This window comes from Sorex araneus, chromosome X (genome assembly GCF_027595985.1).
Source record: "Sorex araneus isolate mSorAra2 chromosome X, mSorAra2.pri, whole genome shotgun sequence".
Lineage (NCBI taxonomy): Eukaryota > Metazoa > Chordata > Mammalia > Eulipotyphla > Soricidae > Sorex > Sorex araneus.
In genome coordinates, this window is record NC_073313.1 from 304,060,692 (window position 1) to 304,080,555 (window position 19,864).

The window sequence follows — 19,864 nt, forward strand, 5'->3', positions numbered from 1 at the left end:
ATCTCCTCACAGAGTTCCTACAGCGGCAAATGTGTTTCTGTTCATGAAATCATGAGGATGAAACCAAAAACAGGCCCCAAACCAATGCCAGATGCCTTGACTGACAGGGCAAATGTGACAAAACATGATGGTCTTACCAGATGTCAGTAAACATTGGCTGAGCCCCACGACCAGCTGCTCCAAGGTACTGGGCCTGCTCATGGCGTAGTTCCCACAGAGAGAACAACTAAGAGAGACTGTTTCCTGATTCCAGCCCAATCAAAGATCATTCAGATGTGGGGCAGGAAGATAAAAAAGGGCCATGTTAGGGGCTGGAGTGATAGCCAGCCAGGTAGGGCATTTGCCTTGCATGTGGCCAAACTGTTTCCCAGCATCCCATATGGTCCCCCGAGCACCACCAGGAGTCATTCCTGAGTGCAGAGCCAGGAGTAACCCTTAAACATTGCTGGGTTTGAAAAAAAAAAGGGGGCCATGTTAGGGGTCCACTTTTCATGAGGCTTGGCTGTGGCAAAGCACAGGTCTGGGACTTGCCAAGGGAACGCCCTCGGCTCCCAGCTCTGGGCCTTGTGTTCTCTCATCAACCCCCCTCCTCATCCCCCCCTTCCACCACCCCGCTCTTGCAACCCAGCTCTGGGTTTGTGACCAGTTCTGACATTTGTGCTGTTGATTGGGCCCCTCTTACTCCAGGACTCTGACATGGGCCTGAACCTTTTGTCCTCATGTCCCCCAACTGCCTCCCCTCTCACCCCCCCTGTCACATCACCCATATTGATACATGGTGTTATGGTATATATGTTGTTTCATATGCTTGATATGAAATACTCCTGATATCTGGCATCAATTTCCATAGTGACCCCAGCCAGGTCATCCCCCCATTCTGCCTGGTCCCTGTGAAGGGCTGTGCACACACACTGTCAGCAACCAGTGACGGAGACAGGAGTGTGAAAGCTGGTGCCAGCCCTGGGTGACTGTGCCAGGGTGGCAAAGTATGTCTCTGTGCCCAGGGAGGGGCAGGGGCTGAAAAATAATCCCTAGGTTCCCAGCCCAGGAGGTGAAAGAACAATGGGGACTGTTTTGAGCAATGAACTTTGAGGTCAGCATGGGTCAGAGGGCAAAGTGAAACTTTCCCTCGGATGGGTGGGTGGTGGGATGGGAGTGGGCCATGATGGCACGTGAGGGTGAGGGGCCCGGGATCCCCATGGGACCTAATTGCTGAGTCTGTTAAGGGAGAAGGGAGAAAAGAAGTCTGAGAATTTGGTATTTGAGAGAATCTCTGTCCACCCGTGAAGCCAAAATCAATTCTCAGGAGACGGTCATTCTGGCCAGATACACAAACAGATTGTTTTCTCTCAGCTTCCAGATGGTTCCCTCGTGGCTCTCACGTGGAGAAGGGGACAGGGCAGCAGGCAGAGGCCAACTGGGCCTGGGGCTCTTACACAACAGCTTTCAGATTTAGACCTTTTTGTTTTTGAGCCACACTCAGAGATGCTCAGGGCTTACTCCTGGCTCTGCACTCAGGAATTACCCCTGGTGATGTTCGGGGGACATTACAGTTTACGGGCGGATCGAATCCCAGTCGGCTGCATGCAAGGCAAGCATCCTACCTGCTGTACTATGCTCTGGCCCTCACACTTAGTCTCTTGACTTCTTTTTTTTCTTTGTAATTTAGTTATTTTACTATGTTCAGGTGGCATGGTTGCAATAGTGTTAATATTTATGGTTAACAGTATTTATGGTTAAGTAGTAAATGTGTTACTGCATTTTCACTGCTATCAAAGTACACAAGACTGTGCACCTCTGTCCCTGTGTCACCACAAGTGTGCAGGCTCTTTTTTCTAAATAAGATGATACATAAAGTCACAGAGAGACCCCGAGAAAAAAAAGAAAGACTTTTTAAAAAATGTCAGGTTTAAATGCATGGCTTAGAGATGGACTTTGGCTGTCAGGCACAAAGGATTCTTATTTTATTTAAAAAAAAATTGGCTGGAGCAATAGCACAGTGAGTACGACACTGCCCCGCACATATCCAACATGAGTCTGAACCCTGGCATCTCAGATGGTCCCCTGAGCCTGCCAGGAATAGCTCTAGAGCACAGTCAGATGTAGGTCCCCCTCAACAAAAAATATTTGTATTGGAGCCGGAACAATAGTACAGTGAGTAGGACATTTGCCTTGTACGTGGCCAAACTGGATTCAATCCCTGGCAGCCCCTACGGTTCCCCTGAGCACCACCAGAAGTGATTCCTGAGTGCCGAGCCAGGAGTAAGCCCTGAGTATTGTCAAAGTGGCACCAAAACAAAACAAAACAAGGTTTATGTTCAAGAGCTGAAAAGATCATACAGCAGGTAACGTCCTTGCCTTGCATGCTAACAACTAGGACCCCATATGGTCTCCTGATCCCTACCAGGAGTGATCCCTGAGTGCAGAGCCAGGAGTAACCCTTGAACACTGGCAGGTATGGCCCCAAACCAAAAAACTAAAAAGGGGGACAGGGAGAGGGCTCAAGGACTCAGGCTCATGCTTGGTATCTGCTGTACAATCTCCCAGCCTTCCCTTTTATTTTTCTAATTGGTGTAGTCATAAATACCTTTCGGGGAGTAGGGTGTGTCTCTCCAATGAATGTAATACAGCAGGAATGAACCAGATCTTTACTTATTTGGCAACAAAATATTGTGCCATGTTGGCATCACCCAGTGCAAGCAGTCCTGGAACCAAGTGGCGCCCGAGCCTGCCCAGGGGAGCACTGGAGCCCTGAGGCTAGTGAGGAGCCACCTCATCTTCACTCCCAAACCAGACGAATCACCTTCTGGCGAGGTCCTCAGTGGGCCTGCCCCACAAATGTACAAGGATGATGGCCCACAAGACCCTTCACATCAGAACACTGCAGAGCTACTTGTGCTAATGGGTTAAACGCACTGGGAGAAAGTTCTGCGAGACGTTGAGACCCACGGAACTAACGGGGCTCACTGAGAGATCCCACTGGAAGCAGCGGGTGCTGGGATTGACTTAGAATCAGTATGTAGAAAACTGGCAAATGAGAAACGAGACACTTAGCAACTCTGTAGATGACAGGACAGGGTAGGAAAGGAAACCTAATCCAGGTGACAACTGAGAGGGCAGGCGTGCCAGGAGAGAAGCTGTGGGCTGCCGAATTCAGAGCTCACCTTCCATAATGAAGTCAGTAACTCTAATTCTCCCGTCAAAGAACCGACCCCTCTTGGGGCTTAAGCGAAGTCTCCTATTGCTTAGAATTTCTTTCTTTCTTGTTTTTCAAAGACAATTAAACTATGCAGTAAAAAGCTCAGAGAAATAAATGTTTCAAAGAACCTGTGATAGTGTGATATGGAGGAGTAATTAATTTTCTTCCAAGTTTGTTATTGGGGTCAGAGTGATAGTACAGTGCGTAAGGCGCCTGCCTTGCATGGGGCCTGACCTTGGATCAATCCCCGGCATCCCATGTGGTCCCCTAAGCTCCACTAGGAGTGATCCTGAGTGCAGAGCCAGGTGTAAGCCCTGAATATTTCCGGGTGTGGACCCAAAACAAAACAACACAAAAACCAAGTCTTTTGTTAGATAAGACAAAATAAAAATCACTTAATTTTGGAACTATTTCTAATTACTAGGACTGAAGCAATAGCACAGCGAGTAGGGCATTTGCCTTGCACATGGCTGACCCAGGTTCAATTCCTCCATCCCTCTCAGAGAGCCAGGCAAGCTACTGAGAGTATCCCACCTGCACAGCAGAGCCTGGCAAGCTCCCCGTGGCGTATTCAATATGCCAAAAACAGTAAAAAGTCTCACAATGGAGACATTACTGTTGTCCGCTTGAGCAAATCGATGAACAACTGGACGACAGTGCTACATTTCAAAACAAATATATATATTTGTTTTTGGGTCACACCCGGCGATGCACAGGGGTTCCTGGCTCATGCACTCAGGAATCACTCCTGGTGGTGCTCGGGGGACTATATGGGATGCTGGGAATCGAACCCGGGTGGGCTGCGTGCAAGGCAAACGCCCTACCCGCTGTATTGTTGCTCCAGCCCCTTAATTTAATTTTTTAGAGATAGGAGTTAGAGGGCCACACCTTATGGTACTCAAGAGCTCTTCATAGCTCCATGCCTGGGGTGCTCCTGGAAGTGCTTGGAGATCAGGTGTTGTGAGGACTGAACTGGGCGTGGCTGCATGCAAGGCAAGCCGCCTAAGCCCTGAGCAAACTTCCTGTCCTGCAAACCATTCACTCAGTCCAGAATCCGTCAGTCCTATTTTGGGCTATAGATAGTAACAGAAAGAAGCTACTAACAGTTGGGGCTGGGGTCATAGTGCAGCGGGGAGGGTGCTTCGAGAGTCTCACATGATTCCTCTACTTCCGTTTTAATGTCCTAAATTATCACAGGAACACACCCAGTGACCAAGGAATCTGAGAAGCATCTGCCTCTAGCGGGGTGCACTGCTCCCAAGCTGGGCGAGATCCAAACAGGACCTTGAACAAGGCCGGCCAACAGCAGCTGCTGCCCCCAGAGCCCTGCCCTAGCGGGGACCCTGCCATCCAGAAAGTCAAAGATGAAGAGACTGCGGTCCACACCCTGACGAGATTTTCAAGTTTTTGGAAGCTACAAGCCTCAGTGGGATATTGTGCAAAAGTGTACATTTTGTCTAGGTATGAACAAAGTATTGTGTGTGTGGAAGGGAGGGTGGGTAGCTAGAGAAATGAGGTAGTTCTCTCAGGAGAGAGAAGGATGGACTCAGAGAAGGCGACAGTGAAGCTGGAGCTTAAACAGAATAGAAACACAGAGCAGAGGAAAAAGCATTCCAGAGGCAGGAAAGAATGGGCACAGATGTCCTTCCCACTGTACTATTGGCTCTGGCCCCAGAAATGACAATTTTTTTGTTTTTACTTAAAAAAATTTTTTGGGGGGGCCACATCCGGCAATGCTCAGGGGCTACTCATGGCTCTGCGCTCAGAAATGACTCCTGGAGGTCCTAGGAGGACCATGGGGTGGCAGGGATTGAACTTGGGTCAGCATGTGCAAGGCAAACACCTTACTCGCTGTGGTATCACTCTGGCCCTGAACAATTTCTCTTTTTTTAACATATATTGTTCACCTATGTCTCTCCTTTTAGAGGGATGAGAAGAATTTCTGATTCAGAAGCAGAAAGAGAAAGGGGCAAGGCTGGAGCAATAGTACAGCAGGGAGGGTGTTTGCCTTGCACATGGCTGACCCAGGTTTGATCCCAGGCATCCTATATGGTCCCCCATGCACCACCAGAAATAGTTCCTGAGTGCAAACCCAGGAGTCAGCCCTGAGCATCACTGGGTGTGATGCAAAACAAAAAAAAGAGAGAAAGGGGCTGAAGATTTCACCAGTTAGGGCTCTTTCTTTTTTTGCCTCATAGTTAACACTTTGGTATATGGACTTCCAGATAAACACATAATTTTTCCTTACAAAATGAGATTACAATATACATTATTATCTTGCAGTCTATTTAATTTGTCATGCATCACAAATATGTTGTCATTAAGTACATTTTTGGTTTTGTTTTGTTTTTGTTTTGGGGTCCTACCGGGCAATGCTCAGGGGTTACTCCTGGCTCTGCACTCAGGGATCAGTGCTGGCAGGGATTGGTGGGAGGTACCATGCGGGATGCCAGGGATCAGACCTGGGTTGGCTGTGTGCAAGGCAAGTGCCCCACCCACTGTACTATCTCTCCGGCCTATGTCATTAATTAAATATATTTCTTCCTCTTCTTTTGAGTAATTGCACTGCATTCCATTAGGGTGATGTTCATGTTTTGTTTTGTTTTGTTTTGAATTGATTTTGAGGCCATTATCTGGCAGTGCTGTGCCGGAGGCGCGGTTGGTTACTCATGACTTTCTCAGAGGACCCTTAAGTATCAGGGGTTGAATCTGGGCTCTATGCACTGCAGCCCTTGGAGCCATTTCTTTGGTTTGATGTTCATACTTTTTAAAATCCGGCATTTTCTGGGAGACACATTTATTGTTTCCATAATTTACTGGAATAAAGGCAGTACATCATCAAACTCAAAAAATTTTTTTGAGCCCTTGCCTTGCGTGAGACTCACCCCAGGCCAATCTGCAGCAATATATATGGTTGATCCCCTAAGCTCAGAGTGAGAGGTATTCCCTGAGCACAGCTGGGTGTGACCCCAAAACAAAACAAAGCAAGCAAATTTTATTCTGGAGACAGAATAGTGGAGGTTTCAGGCTGGAGCAAAAGCACAGCAGGCAGGGTGTCTGTCTTGCATGCACCTGACCCAGGCTTGATCCCCACCACACCATATGGTCCCCCAAGCCCACCAAGAGATACCTGAGCACAGAGCCAGGACTAAGCCTTGAACACTGCCAGGTGTAGCCCCCAAATTGAACAACAAAACAAAACAAAACAAAAAGTTGTGAAGGTCTCATTAGTTCCCACTCTTTTTTTGAGATATTATTTACATATCCAATTAAAATGAACAATTCAGTGTTTTTCAGTATATTCACAAGGTTGTGCACCCATTACTGTTCTCAGAATATTTCATCATCTCTTACCCCATTAAATAAAAGCAAACACCCAGCTGTTAATTCCTTGGTGCCCCCGCTTTTACTTCCCGGCAACCACTTATCTACTTTCCATTTGTTATAGACTTGCCCACTCTGGACATTGCATAGAATGGAATTATATAATGAGTGGTCCTTTATCACTGTACACTTTCACATAGCAAAATGATTTCAAGGTTCACTCATAGGTGGTATTAGTACTTCATTTTTATAAGCAAATCCGATTTCACTGTGTGACTATACCACATTTTGTAGATCCTTTCTTCAGCTCATAGACAATTGGGATGTTTTCACCTTTTGGCTATATGGAAAGGCTGCCATAAATATCTGTATACAAGTTTTTTGTATAGACATATGTTTTTGTTTGTATTGTTATGGGGTCATATCTGGTTGTTTTGGAAGCTTGAAGATGGGTCTTCCAGAACCGTGTCATTACCTTTACTTAGCAGTATTGTCAGTGTGTGTGTATGTGTGTATTGGACAAGGAGACATGTACAGGAATGGTCAGCATATGTTTCATAGTAAAAAGGAGGAACTATACAGATGGCGGATGCCAAGAGGATGGGTAGGCACAGCATCGCATGTTCCTACAATAGAACACAGTTCACCAGTGAAAGCAACTCAGCTATGATTACACAAAGCAGCATGGGTCTGGGGATGGGGGTCCTGAAAAACGCACAGTTGAGAGAGAGAGGAAAATGAGAGAATATACACTTTGTCATTTCAAAAAAGAAAGTGCAAAAACTCCCCCAAATCAAAGGGTGTTTTATAGGAAAATATACAGGAAGAGTCAAACTCTAAAGACAAGAGGGTGATGGTAAAGCCAAAATTCAGAGGAATGATTCACTGCATGAAAGGCATAGGGAAGTCAACTTAGAAGCAGGCCATTTTAAGGCTAGTTCATTAAAAAATTCTTTTAATTTATTTATTTAGGGTTTTTTTTTCCCTTAGGTTGGGAGGAGGGCACACCCAGCAGTGCTTACTCCTGGCTCTGCACCCAGCGATCACTCCTGGAGGGGTTCAGGGGACTATTAGGTACCGGGGATTGAATCCAGGTTGGCCAAGTGCAAATTCCTTACCCGCTGTACTATGGCTCTGGCCCCAAATTTTGTTGTTGTTTTTGCTTTTTTGGGTCACACCAGCAATGCACAGGGTTCACTCCTGGCTCTGCACTCAGGAACCACCCCTGGCGGTGCTCAGGGGACCATATGGGATGCTGGGAATCAAACCAGGGTCGGCCACATGCAAGGCAAATGCCCTACCTGCTGTGCTATTGCTCCAGCCTCCTCCCAATTTTTTTTTAAAGCTGGTTAAGTAGGTCTGTATTTATTTCCTTGTTTTTCATTAACTTGTACTCATCAAGCACATTTTTTGGTTAGCATGGTATTTTACAATTTAAAAATGGAGCAGTTGTCCTCTATTTCTTTTCTCTTTTAAAAGATGAAAACTTTCCCTTTCTTTTTCATTCTTTGGAGGGCTCTGAGAACAGAAAATGAGGGATCCCTTCTCTCATACCATGGGAGACTTCCTGCCCCTTTCCTCTTCTTTTAAGGGCCTTAATTAAAGATCTTTGGGGGGTAGGGGACAGAGCAATAGTACAGCAGGTAAGATGCTTGCCTTGCACATGGCCAGCCTGAGAGTTCAGTCCCTGGCACCCTTGTAGGGTCCCCCAAGCCTTGCCAGGAGTGATCCCTAAGTGCAGAGCAAAGAGTAAGACTTGAGCACTGCTGCATGTGTCCCCCCAAAATTAAAATCTCTTCTGAATTGGACCAATAAAAACAAAGCAAAACAAGAGTAAAGTGAAGAGTAGACAATGACTTTTCCTCCCCCAGCCTAACCCACACATCTTTCTCCATGACTCTCTCCCGAGAGAAGGGAATCATTCAGCATGCTCAGCACCAGGCCTCATGGAGCTTGTCCTTTCATATCACATTAAAGAAATGAAGCTCGTGGAGAAGTTCATCAGCAGTTTTGTGACTTGGACTGGAGAGAGAGTTCAAGCGGCAGGAGATATGCCAAGTATGCAGGTGACCCTGAGTCCAATGCCTGGCAGGGCACACCCCTGCCCAAAAAAAAGAAAAGAGTTTCATGAATTACAAGATTGTTTATTTTTTAACTCCTTGGAGGAAAATGGAATCACTTTAGAAAATGACTGGTACACCTGTTTCAAGGATGGCAACGGGGCAGGATTGGATTAAGGAAGGAGGAACCTAGCACTGCTCCTATCCCGGGCCCGAGTGGGCCCAGGCCCACCTTGGCTGGCACAACACCCAAGGGAAGGGTCCCTTCATGCCAGAACAAGCCGGGAGCCGAGTGCCTTGGGCTGTCAAGCGTCTTCATGTCAGAGCTTGGAGGACAGACGGGTGGGGTTGGCACACATGTCGAGAGGTCAGCAGAATCTTACAGTGCCTGGGAAAGAATCTGGACTTTACTCATTTAGAGCCGAGGAGCTGTTAAGGGGTTTAAGCCTCATGTAGAACCCGGGCAGAGAGACAGTACAGCGGGGAGGGCACTTGCCTTGCACACAGCTGATTCAGGCTCGATCCCTGGCACCCCAGACGGTCTCCATGCCTACTGGAAGTGATCACTGAGCACAGAGACAGGAGTAAGCCCTGAGCACTGCTGGCTCAAATCCCTGGAACCATAAATGGTCCTCCAGAGCACTGCCAGGAGTCACTCCTGAGCACAGAGCCAGGACTAATTCCAGAGCATCACAAGGCATGGCTCCAAAACCTAAAAACAAAACCAAAAAGCAACAGCAGCAAAATAATTTGTCCTCTGAATTTAAGCCTTTGAACAAAAACTCTGTGCCCAATTCTATCCGTGCCTTACGGTTCAAGGCTCACGGATTAGGTATTTTGGGTCTAGTTAAGGTTAATATGAATGTGAATGTTGAGCTGTTGTTCCTGACAGTATTAGCAATGTAGTTAGCTGCTTCTTCTTCTCCTTCTCCTTCTCCTTCTCCTTCTTCTTCTTCTTCTTCTTTCTGTTTGGGTCACACCCGGCAATGTACAGGGGTTACTCCTGGCTATGCACTCAGGAATCACTTCTGGTGGTGCTCAGGGGGACCATATGGAATGCTGGGAATCAAACCTGGGTTGGCCGAGTGCAACGCAAACACCCTACACGCTGTGCTATTGCTCCAGCCCCAAGTTAGCATCTTCTCTCCTTAGATTGGGAAGATGATGCCCCCCCACATAAGGAGGATTCATCTCATTTGTAGTAAATGCCATGTCCAAATCACATGATGGCTATCACCTCTAAGTATTTAAATATGTGCAAAAAGTCAAGGCTAACTAATAGCTTATATAATATATACATATATGTGTGTGTAATATATATACACATATACATATACTTACATATATGTTGTGTATATATAACCATTAGGACTGTTAGCAAAAGTTCCATTGACCACTGAATTTTATAAATAGTACTTTATACCAGTTTTGAATTTGCCTGGCTGACTCATTTGATCCTCACATCTGCTGAGACAGAGGCTGTTACTGTTACTGCCATTGGAATGAAGTATTTAATTGTTTAGTCTTTTGTTTCATAGCCTTGTTCTGTGATAAGTCCCCTGAGAGCAGGGAGGATACTGTCTCGTTCACTCTGTGTTCCTGGCCTAGAACAGGGCCTAGTATGTGGTTTAGTTGAAAAAGACATTTGTGGGATGAATTTTAGGTCCCTTTTACTAGTGAAGAGGAGGCTTGGAGGCTTCAGAGATGTTAATTAGCTTACCAGCTATTAGGTCACCAGCTAATCCCAACTCCTGTCTGTTGGACTTCATCTTCTTACTGGCTGCCAAACAGTCTAATTTTTATAAGGGTCACATAGTTTGGTCAAGTTCCTAGCTATTAAACAGAAAGCTATTACCTTGAAAAATCAATTAACACCTTTTAAGAGATCTTAACTACCTTGAGAACATAAAACAATTTAGAGGCGATCAGTAAGTAGTGGAGTGGTTGAGTTTAAACTTGTTATGTTCCATAAAGATATTACATTGAGAAATTCACACCTGGCATTTGAGAACAAAGGCTGGCACAAAGAACTTGGAGGAAGTATTGGTGAGGAATTTGCCCAGTGAAATCTTCCTAAGCTTAGTATCAATAAAGAGGGTGTTTTCACGAAAACAGAGATCATGATGATCTCATAGTGCTCCCTCGACTGCAGTTCCTGGTACAGTCCAGCTGCCATTTTCCTGGGTCCTCTGGCATTCATCCTCTTTACCTTATTTGTTTAAAATAATTGGCCAGGTCTGGACGCCAGCACCTTCCCCACATGCAGTTCTGACTTGAGCACAGTTTCCCACATACAGATACAAGACCTCAGTGCAGAAAAATAAAATGAAAATAAAATGACCACCACCTTCTTCGGGACCAGAGCGATAGTACAGGGGGGTAGGGAGACCCAGGTTTGATCCATGGCACCCCATATGGTCCCCAGGGCCACCAGGAGTGATTCCTGAAGTAACCCCTGAGCATGATTGGGTATGATCTAAAAACTAAACAAAAAAAGAAAAAGAAAATGACCATTTCCCAAAGGAAGGGTACTGAAGTAACCTGGTGAGGAAAGGAATGTTAAATCCCTGGGAAAGGGTTTCTTTGGCAATAACAAGTCCCGGCTTATTCCCATACATCTCATTTTGAGACAGGAGTCTAGCCAAGCTGCAGGAGGGCCCTCAGGGAAACAATGCAAGCGCAGTCAAGTGTGAATGTGCAAGTATCACCCCAATCAAGAGATGAGCTCAGGGGGCTGGAGCAATAGTACATAAGGTAGGGCATTTGCCTTGCACGGGGCCGACCCAGGTTGGATTCCCAGCATCCCAAATGTTCCCCTGAGCACTGCCAGGAGTAATTCCTGAGTGCAGAGCCAGGAGTAATCCCTGTGCATCACCAGGTGTGACCCAAAAAGCAAAAAAAAAAAAAAAGAAAAGAAAAGAAAAGAAAGAAAAAAATAGTGAGATAAGCTCAAATCTTTTCTTCTCTCTGGGTTCCATCAACATGTGACTAGCGGGGGAGCAGCGAACCCTCAGACTTCATACTTTCTCTCCTCACTGCAGTGTGAGCCAAGGCCAGTTCACAGAGCTCTCCAAAACCTTGATTGCCTGTCGCTTTCATCACTGAAGCTGGCATCAATTTCGATGGACACCGTGCCATCTCTGAGCTGCAAAGTATTTTCACATGCACTTTGTCAGAGGTAGACAGAGCAAGAATATCACTACGAATTAGAAATGAACCCAGAAATGGCGCTGCCTGTGGGGAGCCAAAGCCCTCCCACCCCCACCAAACCAGCCTCCTGGTGGTCTCTCAAGTCCCTCAATCACTGCCCTGCATCATTAGTTCTCAACACTTGCTGCATCATCACTTAGAGAATTTAGTGAACACTGTGGATTGTCTTTCCAGGAATAAAGCACATTTATTCACCAGCATGAACCCCTACACCTGATCTGAGGCCGAGGGGAAAAACAAAGGTCAGGAGTACACAAGTGACATGTGGAGGCCCTGATCCCCACACCTCATGGTCCCCTGGCACCACAAGGGTGGCCCTGGAGGTCCCTCAGCACTGCTGGGCCCAAGAAGCACAGGGAGTGACACTGCTGGGAGTAAGAACCCAGGGGCCTTCTGAGCATTCTGGGGAGACCAGTCCCCCCACAGCTTCCCACAATTGTGTGTATGTGTGTAAAGTTCTGAAGACCTCCTTTGCACCCTGACTTCTGCCCACATTTGTTCTTACTGCTGTGTATTATCAGAGGGCTCCTGAAGAATGTGTGTGAGACTTTACTTGGAAAACCCTAAAGACTCTACAGAAAAGCTCCTAGAAACAATAGGTCGATACAGTAAAGTGGCAGGCTACAAAATCAACACCCAAAAGTCCATGGCTTTCTTATATACAAAAAATGAAAGAGAAGAAAGAGACATTAAAAATAACAATCACATTCACAATAGTACTTCAGAAAATCAGGTACCTTGGAATCCTTTAACCAAAGTGGTGAAGGACCTATACAAAGAAAATTACAAAACACTACTTCAAGGAATAAAAGAGGACACTAGGAAATGGAGACACATCCCCTGCTCATGGATAGGGAGAATTAACATTATCAAAATGGCAATACTGCCCAAAGCACTATACAAATTTAATACGGTCCCTATCAGAATACCCATGATATTTTTCAAAGAAATAGACAAAACACTCCTGAAATTTATATGGAACAATAAACCCCCACAAATAGCTAAAGCAATCCTTGGGGAAAAAAGATGGGTGGTGTCACCTTCCCCAAATTCAAACTCTACTACAAAGCAGTAGTAATTAAGACAGCATAGTATTGAAATAAAATCAGACCTGCAGACCAATGGAACAGAGTTGAATATCCTGTCACAAACCCCCAAATAAATGGCCACTTAATCTTTGACAAAGGAGCAAGAAATGCAAAGCGGAACAAGGAAAGCCTCTTCAACAAGTGGTGCTGGGAAAACTGGATAGCTACCTGAAAAAAAATGAACTCTGATCTCTGTCTAATGCCAGGCACAAAAGTCAAATCAAAGTGAATTAAAGACCTCAATATCAGACATGAATCTATAAGGTACATAGAAGAAAATGTAGGCAGAATTCTCCATGACATTGAAACTAAAAGCATCTTTAAGGATGAAACAAAACTGACCATGCAAGTGGAAGCAAACATAAAAAAAAATGGGACTACATCAAACTAAGAAGCTTCTGCACTTCAAAAGAAACAGTGACCAAAATACAGAAAGGGCCTACAGAATGGGAAAGAATATTTACCCAATACCCATCTGATAAGAGATTAATATCCAGGATATACAAGACACTAGCAGAATTGTGTAAGGAAAAAAACCTCCAACCCCATCAAAAATGGGGAGAAGAAATAAACAAAAGTTTCCTCAAAAAAGAAATACAAATGGCAGGACCCTCTGCCCCTAAAGACTTTGATTCCAGAGGTCTTCTAACCCATTTTGGCACCCAAAGCGGCTTCTTACAGCAATGCACTGGGACTGTGAGCTGGGCTACAATTCCGCGCTGCCCGGGAATGGATTTTTCCTCTCCACCCTGTTTTTCTGCATGGAAAATGGCGGCGGCAGCAATATCCACGTGGCGAGACCCACCTTCTAAGACTCCTAACCCAGAGGTATACGGTTTTTACAGTTGGTGGCTCATAGGCAATCATGGGAAATGGGCGTTACCGGCACACCCCCAGCCCAGATAAATCCGGAGCTGCTGAGTGCTAAACGGACCCTCTGCTCCTAAAGACTTTGATTCCAGAGGTCTTCTAACCCATTTTGGCACCCAAAGCGGCTTCTTACAGCAATGCACTGGGATGTTTGAGCTGGGCTATGCAATTTCTGGCAGAATTTTCCCTGGACTTTATACAGAATTCCAAAACTGCTGCTGCGGCCGCGCAACTTAACATCTTTAATTGTCAGCGATGTGAAATGGTTCCTTTTTAGCAGGTCTGACTTTGGGGGGAAACTTCAAATAACAGTGAGTTTTTTGTTGAAATATTGAAGGTAATCAAAGTAGCAGCCATTTCTCTAGACTGTGAACTAAGCCATAGCCCCACGCTGGCCGAGAAAGAGGAAATATCCCTCTTTCCCGGTTGTTTCCCATTTTCAGGGAGAAACGCGGCATGGAGTCCACTATATTATGAGGCGCGGGAAGGGGGATGAGAGAAAAAAAAAAAGGAAAAGGAAAAAGAAAGAGTTATGTACTTGGAGCAGTGGAACTACATATCTCTTCATTCTAAGCAATGGAAAACGAATTATCAAATGCTTCCTTGGTAGTAGGGCTGTCATTATTGGGGGGAAACTCCAACAATAGTGAATTTTGTGTTGAAATATGGAATGTAATCAAGGTAAAGAGAAAATGAAGTGAAATTAATCAGTTACGTAGTAGGGGTGGGGGGCGGGGGTGGGAGGTATACTGGGGTTTTTGGTGGTGGAATACGGGCACTGGTGATGGGATGGGTGTTTAAATATTGTATAACTGAGACATAAGCCTGAGAACTTTGTAACTTTCCACATGGTGATTCAATAAAATAAAAAATTAAAAAAAGAAATACAAATGGCCAAAAGTCACATGGAAAAATGCTCCACATCGCTAGTCATCAGGGAGATGCAAGTCAAAACAACAATGAGATATCATCTCACACCACACCACAAAGACTGGCACACATTCAAAAGAACAAAAGCAAACAGTGCTGGCATGGATGTGGGGAAAAAGGAACACTCTTTCACTGTTGGTGAGAATGTCGACTGGTCCAGCCTTTCTGGAAAACAATATGGACAGTCCTTCAAAAACTAGAAATTGAGCTTCTATATGACCCCGCAATACCACTTCTGGGAATATATCCCAAGGATGCAAAAAAGCACAGTAGAAATGACATCTGTACCTATATATTCATTGCAGCACTGTTCATAATAGCCAAAATCTGGAAACAACTCGAGTGCCCTAAAACAGATGACTGCTTAAAGAAACTTTGGTACATCTACACAATGGAATACTATGCAGCTGTCAGGAGATATGAAGTCATGAAATTTGCTTATAAATGGATAGACATGGAAAGTATCATGCTAAGTGAAATGAGTCAGAGAGGGAGAGACATAGAGGGACTGCACTCATTTGTGGAGTGTAGGGTAACCACATGAGGCTGACACCCAAGGACGGTAGATACGAGGGTCAGGGAGATTGCCCCATAGCTGGAAAACTGCTTCATGAGCAGAGGGGAGAAGGCAGATGGAACAGAGAAGGGATCACTAAGAAAATGATGGCGGGAGAAACCAGTTGGGATGGGAGATGCATGCCGAAAGTAGATAATGGACCAAACATGATGACCTCTCAGTGTCTGTGTTGCAAGCCATAATACCCAAAAGTAGAGATTATGGGGAATATTGTCTGCTATGGAGGCAGGGGGAGGGTGGGAAATGGGGGGGGGGGTATACCCAGGATATTGGTGATGGGGAATGTGCACTGGGGGAGGGACGGGTGTTTGATCATTGGGCGACTGTAACCCAAACATGAAAGCTTGTAACTATTCAATAAAATTTTTTAAAAATGCGTGAGACCAAAAGGATTTAGCCAAAGGCAAGGTATGATCACACTCTCTGGTTCAGAAATCCAACTACAGGGGCTGGAGTGATAGCACAGCGGGTAGGGCGTTTGCCTTGCATGCAGCCCACCTGGGTTTGATTCCCAGCATCCCATATGGTCCCCTGAGCACCGCCAGGGGTAATTCCTGAGTGAAGAGCCAGGAGTAACCCCTGTGCATCGCCGGGTGTGACCCAAAAATCAAAAAAAAAAAAAAAAGGAACTCCAACTACAGAACACATTTCAGAAAGCCAACTACAGAACCACCAGAGAAAATGTAAGATGAACATACAGGTACATTTCATTACATAATTTCCTTCCATAATTTCCTTCCTTCCTTCCTTCCTTCCTTCCTTCCTTCCTTCCTTCCTTCCTTCCTTCCTTCCTTCCTTCCTTCCTTCCTTCCTTCCTTCCTCTCTCCCTCCCTCCTTTCCCTCCCTCCCTTCCTCCCTCCCTCTCTCTCTCCCTCCCTCCCTCCCTCCCTCCCTTCCTTTCTTCCTTCCTTCCTTCCTTCCTTCCTTCCTTCCTTCCTTCCTTCCTTCCTTCCTTCCTTCCTTCCTTCCTTCCTTCCTTCCTTTCTTCCTTCCTTGTCCTTTGCACATGGGGGACATCCAGCTTTTCTCAGGGATTACTCCTGGCTTGGTGCTCAGGGTTCACTCGGGGCAGTGCTTAGGGGACCATATATATAGTGTTGGGGATCAAACCTTGTTTGCTTGCAAGGCAAGTGCCATACTGTACTAGCTCTCCAGCCCCTAAAAACAGTTTCATCCATGTGGTGGTATTGGATGTTCAAAGTAAACTTCTTTTAACTTTCCTATACATTAGGAAATTTGCATAATAAGTAAATTTTCATAATCCATAATCAGGAGAAAAATGCATTACTTTTTTTCTACCCTTTTATGGAAGTCAGGGTTTGGGGGCACACCCAGTGGTACTCAAAGCTCACTCCCGGGTCTATGCTCAGGGATCACTTCTGGTTATGCTTGGGGGTCCATACACAGTGCCAGGAAGTCAACCTGGAGTTACCTGCTTGCAAGGCAAGCACATTGATCCTTGTATTCTCTCTCTAGTCCTAGGACATGTTCCCTTAGTTGTATTTTGCTATGAAACAAATTATCCCCAAATATAGTGACTGAAAATAATGAACCCCAGAGTACTGAAAGCAGAGACTCATGTTCAAGCAGCCTTATTCACAATGGTCCACAGGCAAAAACCTCCCTACTGTCTATAGATGATAAATGAGTGAAGAAGGGAAATTCCATATACTGTGGCCGATTATTTGGGTCTGTTCTATTCATTTATTTTTTGTTGTTTCAGGACACATGTGGTGGTGCTCAGTATTTACTCTTGGCTTTATGCTCAGGGGTCTCTCCTGGTGGGGTTCAGGGGACCATATGCAGTACCAGGATCATGCAAGGCTAGCATCCTCTTCTCCGTACCCTCTCCAGCCCGATTATTCAGCTTCATAAGGGAAGGAAAGGCCAGAGGTGGGACCTGCAGTAGAGCAGAGGCCTGACAACATGTGTGATGCCTTGGGTTCAGTACCTGGCACTGCAAAAGAAAAAAAAAAGATATTCTGACCTACCACAACATTAGTAAATCTTTATGACACTCTAGTAAGTGAAATAAATCAATCCTAAAGTATGACTCCACTTATATAAGAGACTTCAAGTGGTTAGATTCATAGAGAAAGAAATGGTAGTCAAGTACTATGTAGAGGAGAGAACAGACACCGACTTCCAATTTGGGAAAATAAACAAGGTTCTGAAGATGGAATGTGTTAATGATTGCATAATGTCCATGTACTTAGGGGCAACGAACTATCACTTTAAAAAACAGTTAAAATGGGGCTGGAGAGATAGCACAGCGGGTGGGGCGTTTGCCTTGCACGCGGCCGGCTGACCCGGGTTCAAATTCCAGCATCCCATATGGTCCCCTGAGCACAGCCAGGGGTGGTTCCTGAGTGCAGAGCCAGGAGTAACCCCTGTGCATCGCCGGGTGTGACCCAAAAAGCCAAAAAAAAAAAAAACAGTTAAAACAGTCAATTGTGGGGTATGTACATTTTATCACATAAAACAAATTTGTTATCACACAGTGACATCTCAGTGTTCTACTCAATAGGGCAGAAGAAATAGTTCACAGGGTGAGTTGCTGCCTTGCACATGGCTGACCCGGGTTCCATTCTGGCACACTCTATGGTCCCCGAAGCAGCACCAGGAGTGGTCCCTGAGTGAAGTGTCAGGAGTAACCTCTGAGTGCTGCTGGGTGTGACCCCCAAACCCAAACCAAGCAAACAGAAACCCCAGTATTCTATTCATTAGACTCAAGCCACCATTGCAAAGGTGATTACATAGATCAGGAAAGCCAGAAGGTGGCGACTTTTGGAAGCCACCCTAAAATAGCTGCCTGCTATACCGTGTCCTCCAGTCCCCAAGCAGTCACATCTCTGCTCACCTGCAAAACACACCTCCACTCCCTCAGGAGCTCCTCAAACAACACTCGTTCAAAATCCAGAATTTCGTTACAAATCAGGTCCAGGTGTAGGTAAGGTGACTGTGTATAGTCCCTTGGATGTACTTCCTCTCACCCCGTGGGCCTGTGAAACTAGATATATTATTTGCCCTACCCCTGAACACACAATAGTGTCTAAGGATAAACGCTGTACAAGTTCCTCTACACCAATGAGGGAAATAGAAGCCTACGAGGAGTTCCACAGAGGGTCAGAGCGATTCCCAGCTCCAGCAGCCAGCAGCCTCCTAGCTTCTTATGTCCTGTGAGATTTCCTTTTTCAAAACAGCACATGTTTGAGATTCAGGTGTTTTCTCAGACTCTTTCAAGCTTCTAGAAATTTTAAGGGCCCAGTGGCCTATTTTTCAATTGGCAGTGTTTTGCAGATATCGTTCTCACAAAAACCTTGTGAGTCTCCCTTGATTCACTCCATAGTCTCTTAGCTAAGCCCTTCTTTCCAGGCTAGAGCGATAGTTCAGTGGGCAGGGCCTGGGTAGCATGTGGCCAAACTGAGTTCAATCCCCGGCATCTCAAATGGTTTGATTCATTTATTTAATTTGGGGGCTTGGGGCCACACCCAGCTGTACTCAGGACTTACTCCTGGTTCTGTGTTCAAGGATCACTCCTGGTGGTATTTGATGGACCATAAATAGTGCCAAGGGATCAAACCAGGGTCAGCAAAATGCAAAACAAGCTCCTTATCTCTTTGCTATCTCTCCAGCCCTGCAAATATCTTTTTCAAGTGTACTTTATAGCATCTGGAAAGATAGTACAGTGGGTAGGGCTCTTGTCTTGCATGCGGTCAACTGGGGTTTGATCCCCAGCATCCTATATGGTTACCTAAGCCCCCCAGGAATGATCTTAAGAGGACAGAACCGTCAAGTGTGGCTCAAACTCTGCCCCCCCAAAAAAAAGTACTTTATGAGGGTCAAAGAGATATCTCGATGGGTTGAGTGAACAGAAGGCTGGGTTTAATTTTCAGCACCACCTGGTCCCCTGAGCACTCTCAGAAGTATCCCTGAGCACAGAGATAGGAGTAGCACATGGTCCCCTGTGCAGTAATGGGATGTGGTCCAAAAATGAAGCAATAACAACAGTCCTTTGTGCTGCCATGAAGAGAACACAAAGCATTAGAGTGCATGCTTTGTGTGATCGCTGGTCCAGCATAATTCCCCAAGCACTTCTGGGAATGGCCCCCAAATACTGCCTGGTGTGACCCCAAAACAAACCAAAAAAAAAAATAGCCAAGAGATGTGAAAAGTATTTACCCCGCTCATATTTAAAGGAAATGCATTGCAAAACAAAATTCCAGTTGTCATCTATCAGATTGGCAAACAAGAAAAGTTTGGTAATGTCAATGTTCATAAGATTATGACGAAATAGACATCTTCATACACTGTTTCTAGGAGTGTAAACAGATTCACCTCCCCTGGAAGGCAATTTAGCAATGTCTGTCAACATTTTGAATGTTTATTCCCATCGATTCAGCAATTCTACTGCTACTCATTTGCCCTAGAAATACACTGGCAGAATTAAAGCAAAATCATGTACAAGGGTGTTCATGCCAACATTATTTGTAATAATGAAAAACTATATATAGACATCCATCAGCAGGGGACCTGAGAAGTAGTCTATGTAATGGAGATATAGCAGTCGTTAAAACATGAGGTAAAACTACATGTGCTGACATGA

The 19,864-nt window shown here is 45.4% G+C and overlaps 1 long non-coding RNA gene across 4 annotated transcripts in view; it reads right to left on the reverse strand.

Annotated features, from left to right (window-relative positions):
• LOC129400159 (uncharacterized) overlaps positions 1-19,864 on the reverse strand; it is a 65,045-nt gene that overhangs the window by 10,861 nt on the left and 34,320 nt on the right. Inside the window, exon 3 of one of the 4 annotated variants that reach the window (XR_008627490.1) lies at positions 6,063-8,624. The exons of 1 other annotated variant lie outside the window; for it this stretch is intronic. This is a non-coding gene — a long non-coding RNA (uncharacterized LOC129400159). Of the gene's footprint in view, positions 1-6,062; positions 8,625-8,707; positions 9,296-16,972; positions 17,216-19,864 lie in introns of those variants that run through there. 2 more of the 4 variants (XR_008627493.1, XR_008627491.1) reach the window with 2 other exon arrangements.